This window comes from Muscardinus avellanarius, assembly GCF_963383645.1.
Source record: "Muscardinus avellanarius genome assembly, chromosome: 5".
In the NCBI taxonomy this organism is placed as follows: domain Eukaryota; kingdom Metazoa; phylum Chordata; class Mammalia; order Rodentia; family Gliridae; genus Muscardinus; species Muscardinus avellanarius.
Window position 1 is genome coordinate 17,785,363 of NC_137790.1, and position 18,173 is coordinate 17,803,535.

The window sequence follows — 18,173 nt, forward strand, 5'->3', positions numbered from 1 at the left end:
TGATTGAGGTTAAATAATAATGCCATTTAGGAGTTGGGTGAAAATCAATATCTGTGATGGTGCTAGATGCTTAGCAAGTGAGATCTCCTGAGAAGTTTAACTAAAATTTAATCTGCTTTAAAACTTAAAGAATCACCACACATGGTGGGGCATGCTTGAAATCTCAGCACTTGGGAGGCTGAGACAGGAGGTTTGAGGTTCGCAAACAGCCTCAGCTGCTTAGTGAGGCCCATTGCAACTTAGTGAGAGCCTGTTTCAAAAAACAAAAAATAAAAAGAGGCTGAGAGTATAGCTTGAGGTAGAATGCCCCTGAGTTTCATCCCCCTACCACACACACACAAAAAAAAAAATGCCAGTAGAATTCAGAGGGAAACACACCAAGTGATGTGTGTATATATAAAATCATCATTTTGAATTTCACTGTTACATAATTATAATGTACCAATAATATTATTATAGAAAATTGTTTACTTTTTAATTATTTATTTATTTATTTTTACCTAGAAATAAATCTAACCAAGAAAGTTAAAGATCACTGCAATGAAAATTATAAAACAATAATGCAAGAAATTGAGGAATTGTAGAAAGATCCCCATCCCAGGACCTGGAAGCTGTCAGGCAGGCTTGATTAAAGAGCATACCCCGAGCTTTTGTGTTACATGGGTGAATAAATTCCTGTGCTGATTAAACATGTTTGATATATGTATTGTATTAAAATAAATAATACATTAGATAATTTATTGGTACAGTAGATTTCAAGACAAGTACTTTTACCAGATTTATTGTCAACTTACTCTCTGGAATGTAAGCTTTATGAGGGCATTTAAAAACCCATGACTTTTTAAATTTCAGTTTCACTTTTACCTTGCATGTAGGCACTTAATAGACAAAAATAACAGAAAGAAATGCAAAAACCCAGTGGGTTTTTTTTTTTGTGTGTGTGTAATGTATAAATTATGATGAGCTTATTGATTAGAGATTGAAAATGGAAGGAAAATTAATAAAAAAAGAGTCAGATAAAAAAGAGCCCTTCACTGGTAAGATAAGAAATAAGATAATCTCCTTTTGTAAAAAAAAAAAATTGAAATTACTGAAGATAATTTAGCCAGGAAGTGTTTTCATCTTTTAAATTTATAGCTTAATATATGGAAATTGTGGAATCTTTCAAGTCAAATATACATTTAAAATTTTTCCTTATTTAAGAGTAAGTTGGCATACTTTTAAGTACCTGTTGTCATTTAACTCTTTTCCTTCTCCTAATATCCTTAGTTAATTGAACAAACTTCAAACATATCTTCTATTAAAACATAACAAAAACATATCTTCTATTAAAACATAACAAAAATTAGCAATTTTTGTTTCTACTTTGAAGCTGGTAAAATATATAAGGGTTAACTTTCTCTTTAATATAGTTATAATGTATACAAATTTCAATTATATGGATTTAGTTAAATTCATATAACATGTAACAAATATTTGTTGGCAAAATTTGAAATGGTCTTTCAAATATTGCCATTGCAAAACATTGTATATCTTACTTATATCATTATGTTGTTGAGGTATCATTTTAATTTGTAAACAGTGACTCATTTTTCTGGATTAATTTTGAATTACAGAAGGTTCTACTAATGTGTTCTCATATAATATGCAATTAGTCTTCACATCATATGGTTCTGGGCATCACATCAACTATGGGAGAAAAAAATTCTCATATTTTTTTCCATGTATGAATTTTGATGTTGCCAGATGCTATTCCTTAATCATTAATTGGCACATTTTCTATTGAATGTAGTTTGTCTATAAGTATGCTCCTAAGATACTTGCCCTTCCTCCATATCTTCATTTAGGCATTCATCAGAATTCCAGGCTATACTGATATTTAGGCCTCTATCCTGACTGGTTCAATCAATGAAAACATAAAAATGGAAATTTTTATCTAAACATACCTTGGCAGAGGGGATAAATTTACCTCAAATTAATCTATCTTTTCAGGAACAGAATCTAGACACAGCAATTAAGTCTCTGACTAAATGAATAATTTATTCTGACTATAACTTTTTTCTGTAGAAACTGAAATAAAATGCTCCCAAATTTTATTTATTTATTTATTTATTTTTGTGGTACTGGGGTTCCTGGAAACCTTCTACCTCTGGGTTACACTCCCAGACCTATTTTTATACTTTTTTTTTTTTAAATTTGGAAACAGGGTCTCTTAAGCCAGCGCGATCCTCCTGTTTCTGCCTCCCAAGCGTGGGGATTACAAGCGTGCACCACCACGCCTGGCTAAGTGCTCCCAAATTTTAGAAAGAGAAAACTAAAGTTCTAAAATTAAAATTTCTTAGGTATGCATAAATGGCATTCAGAAATGTCAAAATATGGGGGATAGATTCAAGATGGCAGCCACCAAAAACAACATGCATTTCTTGGAGAAGAAATGCATGGACACCAGTCTTTGGATTAATATCTGCTTGGGACAACTCAGGGAGACATTTCCAGCTGTGACTTTCTATCTAGAAACCAGGAGAGAGAGTGGATAATGGCGGAATTGGAAGCAGAATAACAAGGAGGCGCACGCCATGCAAAAAGTGATTTTTGGAAAATCACCGCAGAAGAGTTTAGAGAAAAGACCACTTCAGCCACACCGAACAATAGACCTTGTAAGAAAAAAATAAACGATATGGGCATGGTGGAAGGACCTGAGTAGCGCCTGGCAGGAAGCCGAGCCACACGTACTAGGCAGCCCAGCCCATGGCAGGAATTTGAGCCCGGCATCCCTGGTAGCCCACTACACTGCGTCCCTGGCAGCCAGGCGCTTGGTGGGAAGCTGAGCCCAGTGTCCCGTCCAGCCCAGCACCACGTCCAGGGCAGCCCGGTGGTAGGCGGGAAGCCAAGCCCCGCACCCCGGGTCCTGAGAAGCCCAGCGCCTCTGTGCACCGCTGTGCACCGCTGGGGCCCTTGGTGCACTCCTAACAGCAATTCCTGCTCGGCGTTGAGGCTGTGGGCCTCCTCTCTTAGAACGGAGATAAAATTCATTGCTGCTTAGTGCTTTATCCCACAACCGCTTCAAAACACACATACTATTTCCTCATATTAAAATATGTATATATATATATATATATATATATATATATATATATATATATATATATATATATATATGAGAGGGTTTGAGATGGCAGCGGCAGCAGCCAGGATATTTGGGACATGTAGACAAATCCTATCCAATTTACATGGAGCTTTTGGGAAAAATCCCCGTGAAGGATTTTTCTGCTCCTTCCTCACATCCTTAAGAATTCTGAACATTATCTGTAAGAAAGGAGACCAGTGGAGAACTAGGAGGAAGGCGGTAGCAGCAGCGACGGCGACAGTGGTGGAGGCTAGCATTTGGGAGAAGCAGGGATATGATCCAACCCACCCTGATCTTCTGAAGAAATTGCCCCAAAGGTGGAATGCTGCCACCACACACACTCAGGAATTCTGGACAACATACAGTGTGGGAAAAGAGTTGGGAAGAGAATTGAGATGGTGGATGCAGCGGCAAAGACAGCAGCCAGTATCCAGAACAGGCAGACAGCTGATTCTACCCACCTTGATCTTTTGAAGAAATTGCCCCAGAGGTAGAATGCTACTACCGCGCATACTCGGGAATTTGGGACAACATGCTGTGTGAATAGGGTGCTCGGAGAAGAACCAAGATGGCGGGGGCAGTAGAAATGGTGGTCGTTATGTGGTGGAGGACGAGATGCAATCAAATCCACCCCGTCATTTTAAAGAAATACCCTCAAAGGTATACTGCTACTGCTACACATGCTTGGGAACTATGGAAAACAAATAGTGTGGGAAAGGTGGTCAGGAGAGAACCGAGATGGCAGTGGCAGCAGCAGTGGTGGTGGTGACCAGAGTTAGGAGGGGCAGACAGATCAAGTCCAGTCCACCTTGAACTTTGGAGGAAATCTCTCCAAAAGTAGACTGCTCCTGCCACACAGTTTTGGGAATTCTGGTCAACATGCTAAGTGGTAAAAGGGTTTGGGGGGTCTCAGAGGGATCCTAGCATGGCCGGGATGGGCCACCATGAAGTGTGTTCTAGGACTCATCAGGCCTCATGGCCACCACGCTCCTCTGCACAGAGCTGAAGGCCAGAGTGTATGCGGAGCAGCAGAGCCTGCTCTCCAGAGAGAAGCTGTGAACCTCTGCCTTTGGAGAAAGGACAAAATTCATTGCCACTAGGATTTTGGGGTCCCAGCTTTCACAAAAGACATGTACTGCTCTCTCATATTAAAAAAAACAAAAAAATCAAAGAATGCTGGGCATGGGGTGTGGTACCCGTGCTTGGGAGGCAAAGACAGGAGGATCACGCAGGTCCGTGGCCAGCCTTGATGGCCTGAGAGACCCTGTTTCCAAATTAAAAAAAAAAAAAAAAAAAGAAGGAAGAAAATAGGGAACATCTGTATACGACCTGATCATATTGGCAGAGAACAGAGCCCAATGCACAGCAAGATAACAAGGCCTGTGCCTGGGCTTCTGAGGCCAGGATGTGAGCCTACCCAGGCAGCTAGGCTGGTGCCGGGGCCAATGAGGCCAGGATCTGAGCCTACTGTGAGGCAAGGCCAGTGCTTGGGCCTCCGAGGCTGGGATTTGAGCCTGCCGAGGAATGAGGCTAATGTTGGGGCCATCAAGGCCAGGATCGGAGCCTGCTGTGAGGCAAGGCTGGTGCTGGGTCTTCCGATGCTGGGTTCGGAGCCTGCCATGAAGCTAGGCCAGGGTCGGGGCCTCCGAGTCTGGGATCGGAGCCTGCCAAGGGGTAAGGCTGATGCCGGGGTCAGGGAGGCCAGGAACAGGGCCTGCCATGAGGCTAGACCGGTGTTGGGACCAGCGAGGCCGGGATTGAAGCCTGCCGTGAGGCAAGGCCGGTGCTAGGGCCTCCGAGGTGGGATCGGAGCCTGTGGAGGGGTAAGGCTGGAGCTGGGGTCAGCAAGGCCAGGATGGGAGCCTGCCATGAGGCAAGGCCAGTGCTGGGTCCTCCAAGGCCAGGATTGGAGCCTGCCGAGGGGTGAGGCTGGAGCTGTGGTCAGCGAGGCCAGAAATTGGGGCCTGCTGTGAGGCAAGGCCGGTGCTAGGGCCTTCGAGGCCTGGATCAGTGCCTGCTGAAGGATGAGGCTGGTGCTGGGGCCAGTAAGGCTGGGATCGGAGCCTGCCATGAGGCAAGGCTGGTCATGGGGTCTCTGAGGCAGGAACTGGAACCTGCCAAGAGGTGAAGCCCATGCCAGGGCCAGGAAGGCTGGGATTGGAACCTGTTGAGGGGTGAGGCCAATGTTGGGGCTAGTGAGGCCTGCATTGGAGCCTATTGTGAGGCTAGGCCAGTGCTGGAGCCAGTGAGACTGGGATCGAAGCCTGCAGTGAGGCAAGGCCGGTGCTGGGGCCTCCGAGGCCATGATCGGAGCCTGCCAAGGGCCAGTGAGGCCAGGATAGAAGCCTGCCTTGAGGCAAGGCCAGTGCTGGGGCCTCTGAGCCCAGGATCAGAGCCTACCGAGGGGTGAGGCTGGGGTCAGGGCCAGAGAGGCCGGGATCGGGGCCTACCATTTGGTGAGGCTGTAGATGGAGCCATCAAGGCCAGGATAGGAACCAGCCTAAAGGCAAGGCCAGTGCAGGGGTCTCTGAAGCCAAGATCAGAGCTTGCCAGGAGGCAAGGCCGGTGCTGGAGCCAGCGAAGCTGAGAACAGAAACTGCCAGGTGACCAGGCTGGTGCTGGGGCCTTCGCGAGTGGGATCAGAACTTGCAATGCGGCATACACAGATAAATATCAAAGAAAAATAAAAATTCAGATGCTCTCTCTAATATGCAAAAACTAGGAAAAAAATGGGTAATAGGAGGGAATCTCGTGGAAGAAAGGGCCCTATGGGGGAACAATTAAGGTGATCAATCAGAGGGGATGGGAAGGGGAAAGATGGAATCTCATTAAAACATAAGATGTATGTAAACAAATATATCAATGTTATACACTAAATTGAGCATGGGATTGAGGGAGCGGGAGGGAATTGGATGAGGACTGAACAAAGACTAATTGGATGATGTGTACTTGGATATTCACACAGGTCTTGTATTCCATTGTGATGTTTGATTACAATGTAACAATAAAAACTTATTTAAAAAAAAAGAAATGCCAAAATATAGTTATCCTTCATTTTTACCTTCAAGTAAACATATTCCAATATAATAATTGTAGCCATTGTGAAACACTCCCCTTCAAGTGTTTATGAATTTATTTTGCTGGATAAATTTTTATCAAACAGATCTCTGCTTCCAAAGGCATAGCCCATTCAAACTTCATTCACAGGGGTTATTCTGAATCTAACCCGGTATCTGATGTAATTTCTCAGCCTGGTTGAGGTAGGAGATTGTATATTATGATGATATATCATCAAGGTAGGAGATTATAATTAAGATAAGGAAGGATTCTAAAAAATTTCTCTGGGAAAAGAGGAGTTTAGAAGAGATGAACGTGTGCACACACTTTTAGAGTATATAAAAATAAATAGAGATTGTATTAGTGACCGTGGAAAATCAAAAAGTCTTTAATCTGAGAAGATGTTTAATATATCATCATGTATGACTCTAAAAACAGATGCATAAGAAGCTTTGGAGTAAGAAAAATACATAAAAACAACATTATTGTCATGGTTTCAATTCCAGGTTAATGAAACTGCAAGCATACACAGACCAGTTTCCCCACAATAAACCTGGGTTTCTATTTGATGATAGGCAGAAAAATTATTAATTGCTAATATTGGCAACTTTTTCACTTTTCTTGGCAAAGATCTGCTGCTGAAAGTAGAGGGGTAGGGTAGGAGAAACAATTTCAAAATCAGGAAGTAAAGGGAATGTCTCTTTAAAAAAGAAATGTCTTCCCTTAACAGCCCTGAATTGAAAAAAAAAAAAAAAAAAGAATCTCCTTTTTCATCTAGAATTCCTCCTATGACCCATTTCTCCCTAGCTTTCCCATACTAGGAAAAGCATTTGATTTCTTATTTTTTGTGACTGACTAATCTCACTTCGCATAATGTTCTCCATTTCCATCCATTTCCCTGTAAATGATGTAATTGTGTTTTTCTTTATGGCTGATTAAAAGTCCATTGTGTAAATTTCAAAAAATAAATAAATAAATAAATAAATAAATAAATAAATAAATAAATACAGTGGGTTGAATGATGACCCCTAAAGATAAATTTACCTTGAATCTCAGAATGTAACCTAACTTACCAGAATAATTGCAGATATAATTAAAACAATATTATTAAATTTAGATCATGATGGAAAGGAATTAATTCTAAATCTAGTGCTAAATGTCAATTTGAGACAGAAATAAAGAGAAGAAACAGTGACTCTGGGTAGAAGACCATGTAAAAACAAAGGTAGAGACTAGAGCCAGGCAGCCATAAGCCAAGCAAAGCTTAGAGCCACTAACTTCTTTAAGAGCCAAGAAAGGATTACAATTCTAAGAACTTTTAGAAAGAATATGTGGTACCCTAACACTTTAGTTTCAGACTTCTGTTCTCTTCAACTGTGAGAGACTAAATAAAAATTCTGTTGTTTTAAGCTGTTCAGTTTGTTTTAATTTTTATGGCAACCCTAGAAAATTAGAACATCAGGTAATTGTACTATTTAAGCCATCCAAATAACCAACCAACCAAACTAATGGAACAAGTTCCACCCAACCTTGTCTAATGTTTTTTCATAGCCCTAGTGAGGAAGAATAGGTGCATAGGAAGAATTATCCTCAGTTAATCTATTCACTCATATTCTTGCCCAGACTTAAGTAAGCTATTCTATAAGATGTTTTTTAATGGATGCTAATTCCACCATTCATGTTTCTCTGTCCAGGAAGTGTCTGTTATGAATTTTCATATCACCTGGGTCTGTGCCATGCAGAGACTGGCCTGGGAGATACCTCTCTTTAAATAGTTGCTGAATAAAGCATATGTGGTTCACTAAAACTCTGGGAGGCCGTGGCTTTGTATCCAGAGGTATAAAGTTCCACATATCAAGAATAAATAACAAGGATATTACTAAAGCTAGTCTGTTCCAAGTTGAGACACAGTTTGAGAATCCTGCATGAGGGACCTCTGAGTCAAGGCATAAAGACATGCAAAAATTTGTCATGCTCAGCTAAGCCATCAGCAAAGATGTCAGTGTTTCAGACTTAAAAATTTAAAAAAATTTACAATGGCTTAAGTAGAATGGATAATGTCCTTTGAGTTTCTGCTATAATATTAAATTGCAGGCTTACTGAAACAATAAATAAGTAAAAACCACATCTCTTCACCCTTCATTTCTTGTAAGAGGAGATGTGATAATAGCTTATAGGTATATATTCTAATGGTAACAATCTTTAATGGTTGTATTAAAAAAATTTGCCTTCACCCCAGGGAGAGGGCAACAGCTGCTCTAGGATGTGAGCAAAGACCACACAGACTGAAGTAGAATGACTGTGCCTTGCTCAGCATCTGCTCTTCTGTTTCCATGCCAGAGCACACAGCTGTCTTGATGCCCTGCCCACCGCTTCAGAGGAGACACTAGCAATCCAGTTGACCAGTGGTCTTATCCCTTCTTTCATACACAAAACAGATTGAAAAGAGATTCTGTATATTTGGGGAATTAAAAGACTTTGACTTTCCAATTAATTTCCAAGATGATAATGGTTCCTTTCCTAGATGACAAAAAAAAAATAAATCAGCAGTGTGGATTAACACAGGAAGAACTATGACGCCAGCAGTAGAGGTGTGTGTGGATGAAACACAGTCACCATTTGCATGTTGCCATGGAAATTATACAAATCTGTTAGAAATAAAAATAAGCCTTTTGAACTGGGAGGGCTGCTATGACGCAGTATGTTTCTGGTAATAATACTAAAGGAACAACCTCCATTTTCTGAAACAAGCATCCAGAATGTTTGAAGACTGGAAATAGAAGGGTTGAGATAGATGACAAAGTTAACACTAAAATTCTGTCATTAAAATAAAGATTAGCAACTACTCCCAGACTCCTGCTGATATTTCTTGGCACTGAATATCCCTCACAAGGTCAGAAAACTCACTTGGAATCCTCATGACTAAGCGTATTTCCCTACTTGGTTACAGGAATGCTTTCCAGTACTGTTTTACAGCATATTTTTTGCTAAAGTATGGCTCTAAGGGCTTAAATCTCTTATCCTAATTCAGATCATACAGCCCATAATTTCCTGGTATCCAAACAAATGCAGTGGGCAGGCACGAACAAAATTTGGCCACAAACACTAGCAATCATCATTTTCTCTCAAGCTTTAATAATACAATGGTGGCTCCAGCATTTGCCAATGGTCAGAAGCTCTCCTATCAATGGGATCCATGAATTTGATTTATTTTAAAAAGGGAAAACCCAGAAACCATATGAATTAAATTGAGTGCCTGTGGCATGAACTTTGATCAGTGTATTGTTCATCATCAAAATTCCTGAATAAAGGAAAAAAATAGAATACAAAGGGCCAAAAGAGCCAAGACAAAATATTATAAATACTATGCCCTAGTTAATGCTCTTTAGCTGTGATAATTTTTTTCTTGAATGTTAGAATATTAATTGCTTAGCTTTCTACTGTAGAGAAAGGATTCCTATAGTAATTAATAATGTTAGTAGTAATAATGGCAATCATTAATAACAACTGAGTCTACTTTATCCCAGCAACTATAAGTACTTATTGCAATTAGAGAAATAGCAGAGAGGTCAACAACTAGCCTGATTTCTCATCCAGTAAATGGTAAAGCCTGAAGAATCTAAATGGATAAATCCTAAGCCCTTACTGTTAATCATTAAGCTTTTCCAAGTCTCACATACCCAGTGGGAATCTGCACAGCAGATGGGAATTAAGTTTGTTATGTAAAAATTTAGTAGGTTATAAAATTAAGCTATTAGTTAAGGGGTTTCTCTTCTTGGTAGTAGAGAAAAATGGCCATTATCCTACTGGTACCAAAATGCTACTAGTCTTCATCCTACATCTTGGAACATTTTTGACCATCTGTTTCACGTCAGCATTACCACTGCTGTCATTCAAAGCATTTGACCACCACAATTTAGAGGAAGGAAGATTTATTTGCTTACAGTTCTAGAAGTTTCGGTGCTTCAGTCTATGTCAGGCTTGGTGCATCTTCAGAGGCAGGGCATGGCGGCAGGAGCAGAGAGAAGGAGAGAGCAAAGTGATCTGCTCTCAAAATATAAAAGCCATGCCGGGCGTGGTGGCGCACGCTTGTAATCCCCGCGCTTGGGAGGCGGAGACAGGAGGATCGCGCAGGTTCGAAGCCAGCCGCGCTGGCGTAAGAGACCCTGTTTCAAAAATATAAAATAGGTCTGGGAGTGTAGCCCGGAGGAAGAAGGGCTTCCAGGAACCCCGGTACCACCAAAATAAATAAATAAATAAATAAATAAATAAAAATAAAAGCCATAATCAAGAGAGAGAACAGGCAAGGGGGTACAAAGATTCAAGCACAGTCCCCAACCCCACACCCCCAGAGACCAACCCCCTTCAGCCCCACCCTACCCACCTGGGTTACCACCCATGAAGTCCATCACAAGGAAAATTTCTGCTAATGAATTTAGAACCCTCATGATTTCATTATATCAACTCTGAACATGAATACAGGAGCTCTTCAGGAGACAGTCTATAGCTAACCAGAGCAGTATCTATTAGATGCAGAAAGTATTCTACATAATTCAATGTAAGATATGTCACTTGATCAAATAGACAATAGTTAAGTCTGAAGAATGGAAAGAGTAAGCAAGAGAGCCTTGGCATTTTCTCAACACTTTAATATTTTGCTTGTATTCTTTGTCTTATGTCTGACATAGACACGGCAATAAGAATGTTTTGTTTTAGCATCTTTTAGCATCTTCAAGAGAAGAAAGTTAAAGAAATGCTTTTTCCATGCCTGGCCTTATTTTCATCATTAATTGTTTGAATTTACCTCAGAGTAATTATATTTCCTTGAATATAAGATATAGATCTGCCCTAATGTGAACAATATGGGAAGCAATTTCATGTGCAAAAAGATCATATTTCAATTCAATGTAACTGCTATACAGAAATACAACTGAAAGGAAAATGTGTGAGCATATTCAAATTGAGAACTTAAAAATTAAGTAATATCATAGAATTTGTTGACTTCTATTAAAATAGTGGATATACCTGAATTCAAACTGAAGTTACTCAGTATGTTGTCATAACAGGATGACATGAAAATTACTCTCTGAATAAAGATCAAGTTTTAAAAATAAATGAGAACAAGACTAAGTATCCTCCAAAAGCCAGTTTCTTGTTTTCTCAGCACAGTGGGCAACTTTTATAAGAAATGAGAAAATTGGATTTACTGAAAACAAAATTTTAATGAAGTGTTATTGAAGTATAGTAGTCTATGAAATGCCATGTTACCTTAAAAGGAGCTAAGTGACAACTGCTAGGTCATTATGAGACCAAGAGAATTTTACACTTGATTTTGTTCCCCTAAATTGTGGAGTAGTGACTATTTTGGTGTTTTGTGTAATGTGTAATTGATATTACCCAACTTTTAGGTCCAGGTCTTAGCCCAGTAACTTTCTGAAACTTGGCATTATTACAAAAACCTTCTTTGCCATTCTTTTGCCTCTGAACATTGACAGCATTTAAAATTAACACTATATAGTCATTTTCTATCCTATGATAATTTTTCATCTATTCTTCATTTTTTAACTGGGTTGTCTGTATTATGCAGTTTACCTTCTTCATATCACCGAAGAATCTTCATGGTAAACAAAATCAACATATATCTTCAATGATCTCATATGTACTTGATTTCAATACTTTGGAATTGTCCCTTAAAGAGCTTATAGTTTATAATAAAAAGTATGTACTTGATACTTTACAGAAATTATGTGAATGAGACACATCCTTGGTTTCTGTTCTGTCTTTTCTCTTTATTTATTTATTTTTTGCTTCTTCTGTTCAGCTTCGTTGCTTTATATTTTTGCTTGTGACTTTCATGAAAGCTGTATCCCTCTTCATCACTCCACATACATGTACCTTGTGGTGCCTTTTCCAAATTCGGTATTCAAGTATTACCAAATTGGCTGAATTAGTTCCATGTTCACCTTTAGACTGCTTTATCTATTTATTTATTTATTTATTTATTTATTTATTTATTTATTTTTGGTGTTACTGGGGTTCTTGGAAGCCCTTCTACCTCCAGGCTATACTCCCACACACACACACACACACACACACACACACACACACACATATATATATATATATATATATATATATTTTTTTTTTTTTTTTTTTTTTTTTTTTTTAAACAGGGTCTCTTAAGCCAGTGCTTCGAACCTGCGTGATCCTCCTGTCTCTGCCTCCCAAGCGTGGGGATTACAAGCGTGCACCACCATGCCCGGCCTAGACTGTTTAATTTGAAACTCTTGTGATCTCATTATACTCACATTATGAGTAATGAAAGATTTTCTTATGTATTTTCAATCATCATTTTTCTCTAGATTTTCAATGGACTGAATGTTTGTTTCCTGTTCCCCATAAACTCTTATGTTGAAATCTTAACTTCAGTGTGATGGTATTAGGCTTTGGGGACATAATTAGGTCATGACAGTGGAGCCCACATAGTGGGCTATTCAATTTATATGGGTTGATATAGCTAAATATTATTTAGCAAGATAAGAGGTTTTTTTTAGATCCCAGATAATTCTTCCTCTCTCTCTCTCTCTCTCTCTCTCTCTCTCTCTCTCGCTTTCTCTCTTTTTGTCACATGATAATACAAGGAGGAGATGACAGTTGGCAAGACAAAAGAAGCACCTCAAAGGAACCTGACAGTGTCAGCAATCTAAGCCCAGTCATCCAACCTCCAAAACTGTGAAAAATAAATGTATATTATTTGAAAACCATACAGCCAATGCCATTTTATTTTGGTGTTCATCCAAGCTACAACTAATTCTAGAAAAAAGAAGATACCTATATGCATGGATATATGAATATTATAGGCTTCAACATGATAGTCCTTAAATAACATTTACTTTAATGCTCTGCATCTAAATGTATAGAGCCAAGACAGTTTAGTCTTAAAATGGAGGGGAAATATTACTGAATAAAATGCATGTTTGCTTTGCCAAAGCCTAAAACATTTTTCTTTTTAAGCAAATTGAAAACCTCAGAGATTTCAAAATTCTTATTTACTTATCCCAGCAAAATTTTTCAAACCATTTATTTTAAAAATTACATAGTCACTTATTTATTTCATCTTCATGTAGTTAGGACAGGAAGTAGAGGTTGACTGGAAGATAGAATTACAGGAATAAGGACATCTCTGGATGATTTTTAAATTTACTATTATTCAAAGTACTTAAGTTGTCATATATTCAAAGAATAAGGAAAAGAGGAATAGAGTATGACTTAAATACAATAATTTAACTTTATAGTATGTGGTTATAAGTAGACACTTTAAGATACATGGCAAAAATATTTCTTATTTCTCCTTTAGAACTCATTGAGAACAGAAAGAAAATATATAAGCAAAACAGAGATTGTAAATGGCTTCAAAAATAATTTTAACCCCCAAACCATATACTGTGAAGCAAACCTGCCAAATATCATGATACTATAATTAAAATAAGAAGGGATAACTCTTATTTTAATTACAATATCACAATGCTTATTATTATATCTCACATGTCTATTCAGTCCAGTTCTACAATGATCCGTCTGTAAAATATGATTACTAACATCTTGTGATATGTACCTCAGAAATATTTTTAAGCTATAAAATCTTTTGAGCTATAATAATGATAGTAAAGTACAAAAGCTACTCAAAAAATTACTCAATGTTGTGTAAGCATAAAATATAAGACATTTGAATTAGAATTTGAAGGATTTAGCATCCAGTAACCTATTTATTTCATATACTTTGAGTTTCAAAAGACAGGACACTTACAGAGATGGGGAGGAGCCAAAGAGAGAGGAAACCTGAGGGTAATCATTTAGAGTGCCCACAGCCCAGGACTACCCCTGAGCTGCATGACCTGCAGAAAGATGAGTGCCAAACAGGAGATAAGATAATTAGGTAAGACAAGGTGAGTCCTTGGGGAGAGAAAAGATCAATGTGACAGTGTTCCCTAACAGAAATCTGTGACAGGATGCATGGGAAGCACAGTACCACATCACTCCTTCCCAAATCCCCTCTTAGCTGAGAACTAGATCTGTTCTAAAAGGAATGCTGAGGGGAAAAAAATAATGCATCATATATTCAAGAATTCCATTAACCAAGCACAATAAAGGAAAGAAAGAAGTATAATAAAAATGCAGCTGCTGAAACTACATCAGAAGTAGAATTATCAAGGGGCTGAGCTCTATCTACTATGGAGATAGAGTATGCCTGTCTCTCATGAACAGCAAAACAATAACAAAACAAAACACAAGCAGCATTACTGAATTAATCAGAGGCTGAATTGAAGCAAGCTGAATAACTTCAAAATAAACACTGACGTGAGTAACATTAACCAACATTGAGCAATTATAGTGTAGACTTCATGTCTATGTACTTGTCATTTAAGAGAATAGGAATAAATATTTATAATGGAAACTCTACTTATTGTAAATGTTTAAGGAACACAATGACACTTGGATCCTCAGTTAAAAATAACATTGATTTTAAGACAGAAATATAGAGATACTGATTATCACCAAGAGTAACAGTGAATCACTTACTAGATTTGAATAATAAAGGATTTAGATGATTGGCCTCAAGGCAAAACAAAACAAAAAGAGTTCCTGAGACTTCCACTACTGCTGAGGAAGAATGTTCACTGCCACAATTATCCATCCTTTCTAAACATTTGGACATGTAGGAAAGGATTATGAGCCAATTCTTTTAGTGTATGACTGTGATTTATGAGAAGCAAGAAACTAAAAGCTCTGACCTGGTTATGCCTCCTTATTTCAGGAAAGCAATTTCCAGCCTGCAGCACAGTGAGGGAAATTTCAGACTAAAACAGCCTGATCTGCTGAATTCAAGATCCGTCTACCAGCCGGGTTCAGTGGCACATGCCTGTAATACTAGCACTTGGGAGGCTGAGACAGGAGAATCACAAGTTTGCATGCAGCCTCAATGACTTAGGGAAGCCCACAGCAACTTAGAGAGACCCTGTATCAAGATTAAAAAGTAAAACAGAACTTGGTGTGTATTGAAGAGGCAGAATGACTTTGGCCAGTACCACCACAACAAAAACAAATAAAAATCAACAAACTCAAGGGAGACCAACATGGGTAGAATGGACAGAACAGACTAACAGAGAGAAGCTGGGGAGATCTGCAGAGGGATCCACTGGAGTCCTTGGTGAATGCTGATCTGTTCCTGCATGAAGCAAAATCACATATCGGAATCACTGCAAGCTATATGGCAGAAAGATTACGGAGCCCAAATAGGAATGCCTCATATTTGCTCCATCCAGAGTGTAAGACTTGAGATATACCTGGAAGCATGTAGAATTCACAGAAGAATCACACCTTAGTAAGGTGTCACATCGGTTCTAGAATGAGGGCCTCTCAGCACCCACCATAAACAAGCTTGCACGCAAGCCACAAAAGTCATTTGTCATTCCTAAGTATATACCTTAACGGTATACCCTAAGAAGGGCTAATTGAGTGATGTGTACATGTATGTCTCCACAGGTCTTTTATCCCATTAGGATATTAATAACTACAATGCACCGATAAAAAAAATAAAAAAGGAAAAAATGAAAGCAATATTTATCATGTAGTCCTCCACACTCACATAGTCCAAATCCATCACTCAATAGCATAAAATTCAAAATTCCAGTATAAGTTTAAGACTTACAGAAAATTCAAAACAAAATAAAAAAATAAGAAAGACAAAAAAATCAGAAAAATGTAATCCATGAAAGAAAATTCAAGTAATAGAAACAGAATAAGACAAGATGGAGACGGTAGATTTGGAAACAGCAGTCTAGCAATGTGTATTAACTAGAATTCCAGAAGGAGGGGAGATGTGGAAAATTATTTTCATAAGTTAGAGGCTTTTTAAAAAAAAAAAGATCAAAACGATCAACCAACAGATAAAAGAAGCAATGTCTAGCAGAATAAATATAAAGATCAAATTGAAAATACAAAGCTATAAAGAGAAAACTTTAAAACTACTGGAGAGATAGAATACAATATTAACAACAGAACTAATATGATAATAAGCCTGATATGGTAGCATATCAAGCCTGAGACAGGAGGATTGCATGCTCTAGGCCAGCTTCAGTAATTTAGTGAAACCCTCACCAACATAATGAGACCCTGTTTCAAAGTAAAAAATGGCTTGAGTATAGCTTATAGGTAGAATGTCTCTGTTAAATACCCAGTACTCCCTCACATACAAATAAATAAATAAATAAATAAATATATATATATAATATATATTTATATAGGAATATTTATATTATATATTATATTATATATATTATATATTATAAGTACTCTTCATTATAAGCATACATAATAGAAGACATTAGTATAAAATTTTAATATTCAAAGCAAAATAAAATTCAAAATTTTTTCAAATAAATTTTATTTTTTATCTTTATTTATTTATTTTTGTGGTACTAGTGATTGAGCCTAGGAGAAATCTAACCATGAACTACACCCCTAGTCCTATTTCTTATTCTTTATTTTGAAACGAGATCTCACTTAGTTGCAGAGGGCCTAAGTAGCTGAGGCTGGCTATGAACCTGCCATTCTTTTGTTTCAGCCTCCCAAGTACTGAAATTACAAGTGTATGCCACAATGTCCAGCTTCAAATGAATTTTTAAAAAGTGGAGCCAGGGAGATATAAGGTAGGGAAGGAGGAAGACTGAGGTTCATTACCATCAACTATGTGTATACATGTGAATATACCAATGTCAATCTGGATACGCTATACTGAGAAGGAGAGAAATAGGAAGACTGAGAGATTATAATGCACCAATAAAAGCACAAAAAAGAAAAAAGTTACATAAAATATTATAAAAATTAAGGTAAATATGGCCATTTTCAACAAGAAAAGCAGGCAGATTTATCATCAGTACATATGTGCTCAAAGGAACAACAGACAAAAAGAAAATAAGAAGCACTGAAAATTTAGAGCTTCATAAAGAAATGATGACTGTCAAAAATGATAAGTGAAAAATCATTTTTTATATTTTAAATAATATTAACAGGTAATTGAGTAAATATAATGTATTGTGGAGTTTATAATTTACATGGAAAAACAAGGAAAATATGTGATAGCCTAAGAAAAGAACTAAGAGGAGAAAAAGAAGTTTAAAGTTATAAGGTTTTTACATTATAAATAAGTATTATAAATATTTGATTGCTAACTGTGGTATGTTAAAAATATACTGAGATTATATTCTCCTTGGTTGTCTAAAACTACATAATGACTATGCAAGCTTAAGTGAGCAAAGGTATCTAAATAGTCAATGGGTAAACATAAAATTGTCATGTAACTGTTCAAATATTTGTAAATTGGCACATAGGATTGTCACTGTAAGTCAAAAAAGAACAAAATTTATGTGTGTACAGCTAGAAAACAGACATGTAGAGACTGATCTTTTGCAGGAATTAGGAGAAGTGATACGACTGGTCATTGACCATCGTACATATCTGTTATTTATGTAATGATTCATAAACCAAAGAGCTAACAACAAACATTGAACTTGAAGCCATTAATCACAATTAATGTATTACAGTATATTTGTTTGAAATTTTTGTTGGAGGACTTGAATGAACAAAATCATTTCAGAAAAAGAAATAATACTAGTAATATCTCAAAAGTATGTGGGGGACAATTATAAACAAAATACAAACATTTTAAACATGTATGCACACAGTAATGTAGCTTCAAAATACATAACACAAACCAAAAGGTAAAAATAGAAAATCTACAATTATTGATTGGTAGTTCAATCTTTTCTCAGTCACTGATAAAATTAGTAAGCAAAATGAATAAAAGAGTATCTTATAAACATTATTAGCAGCTTGTTCTAACAAAAACTTAGAATGCTCTAAAGAGGTAGAGAAGGAAAAGCAGTGTTTCAGGGCTATGAAAATAGAATAATATAGACTAGTAATTTTT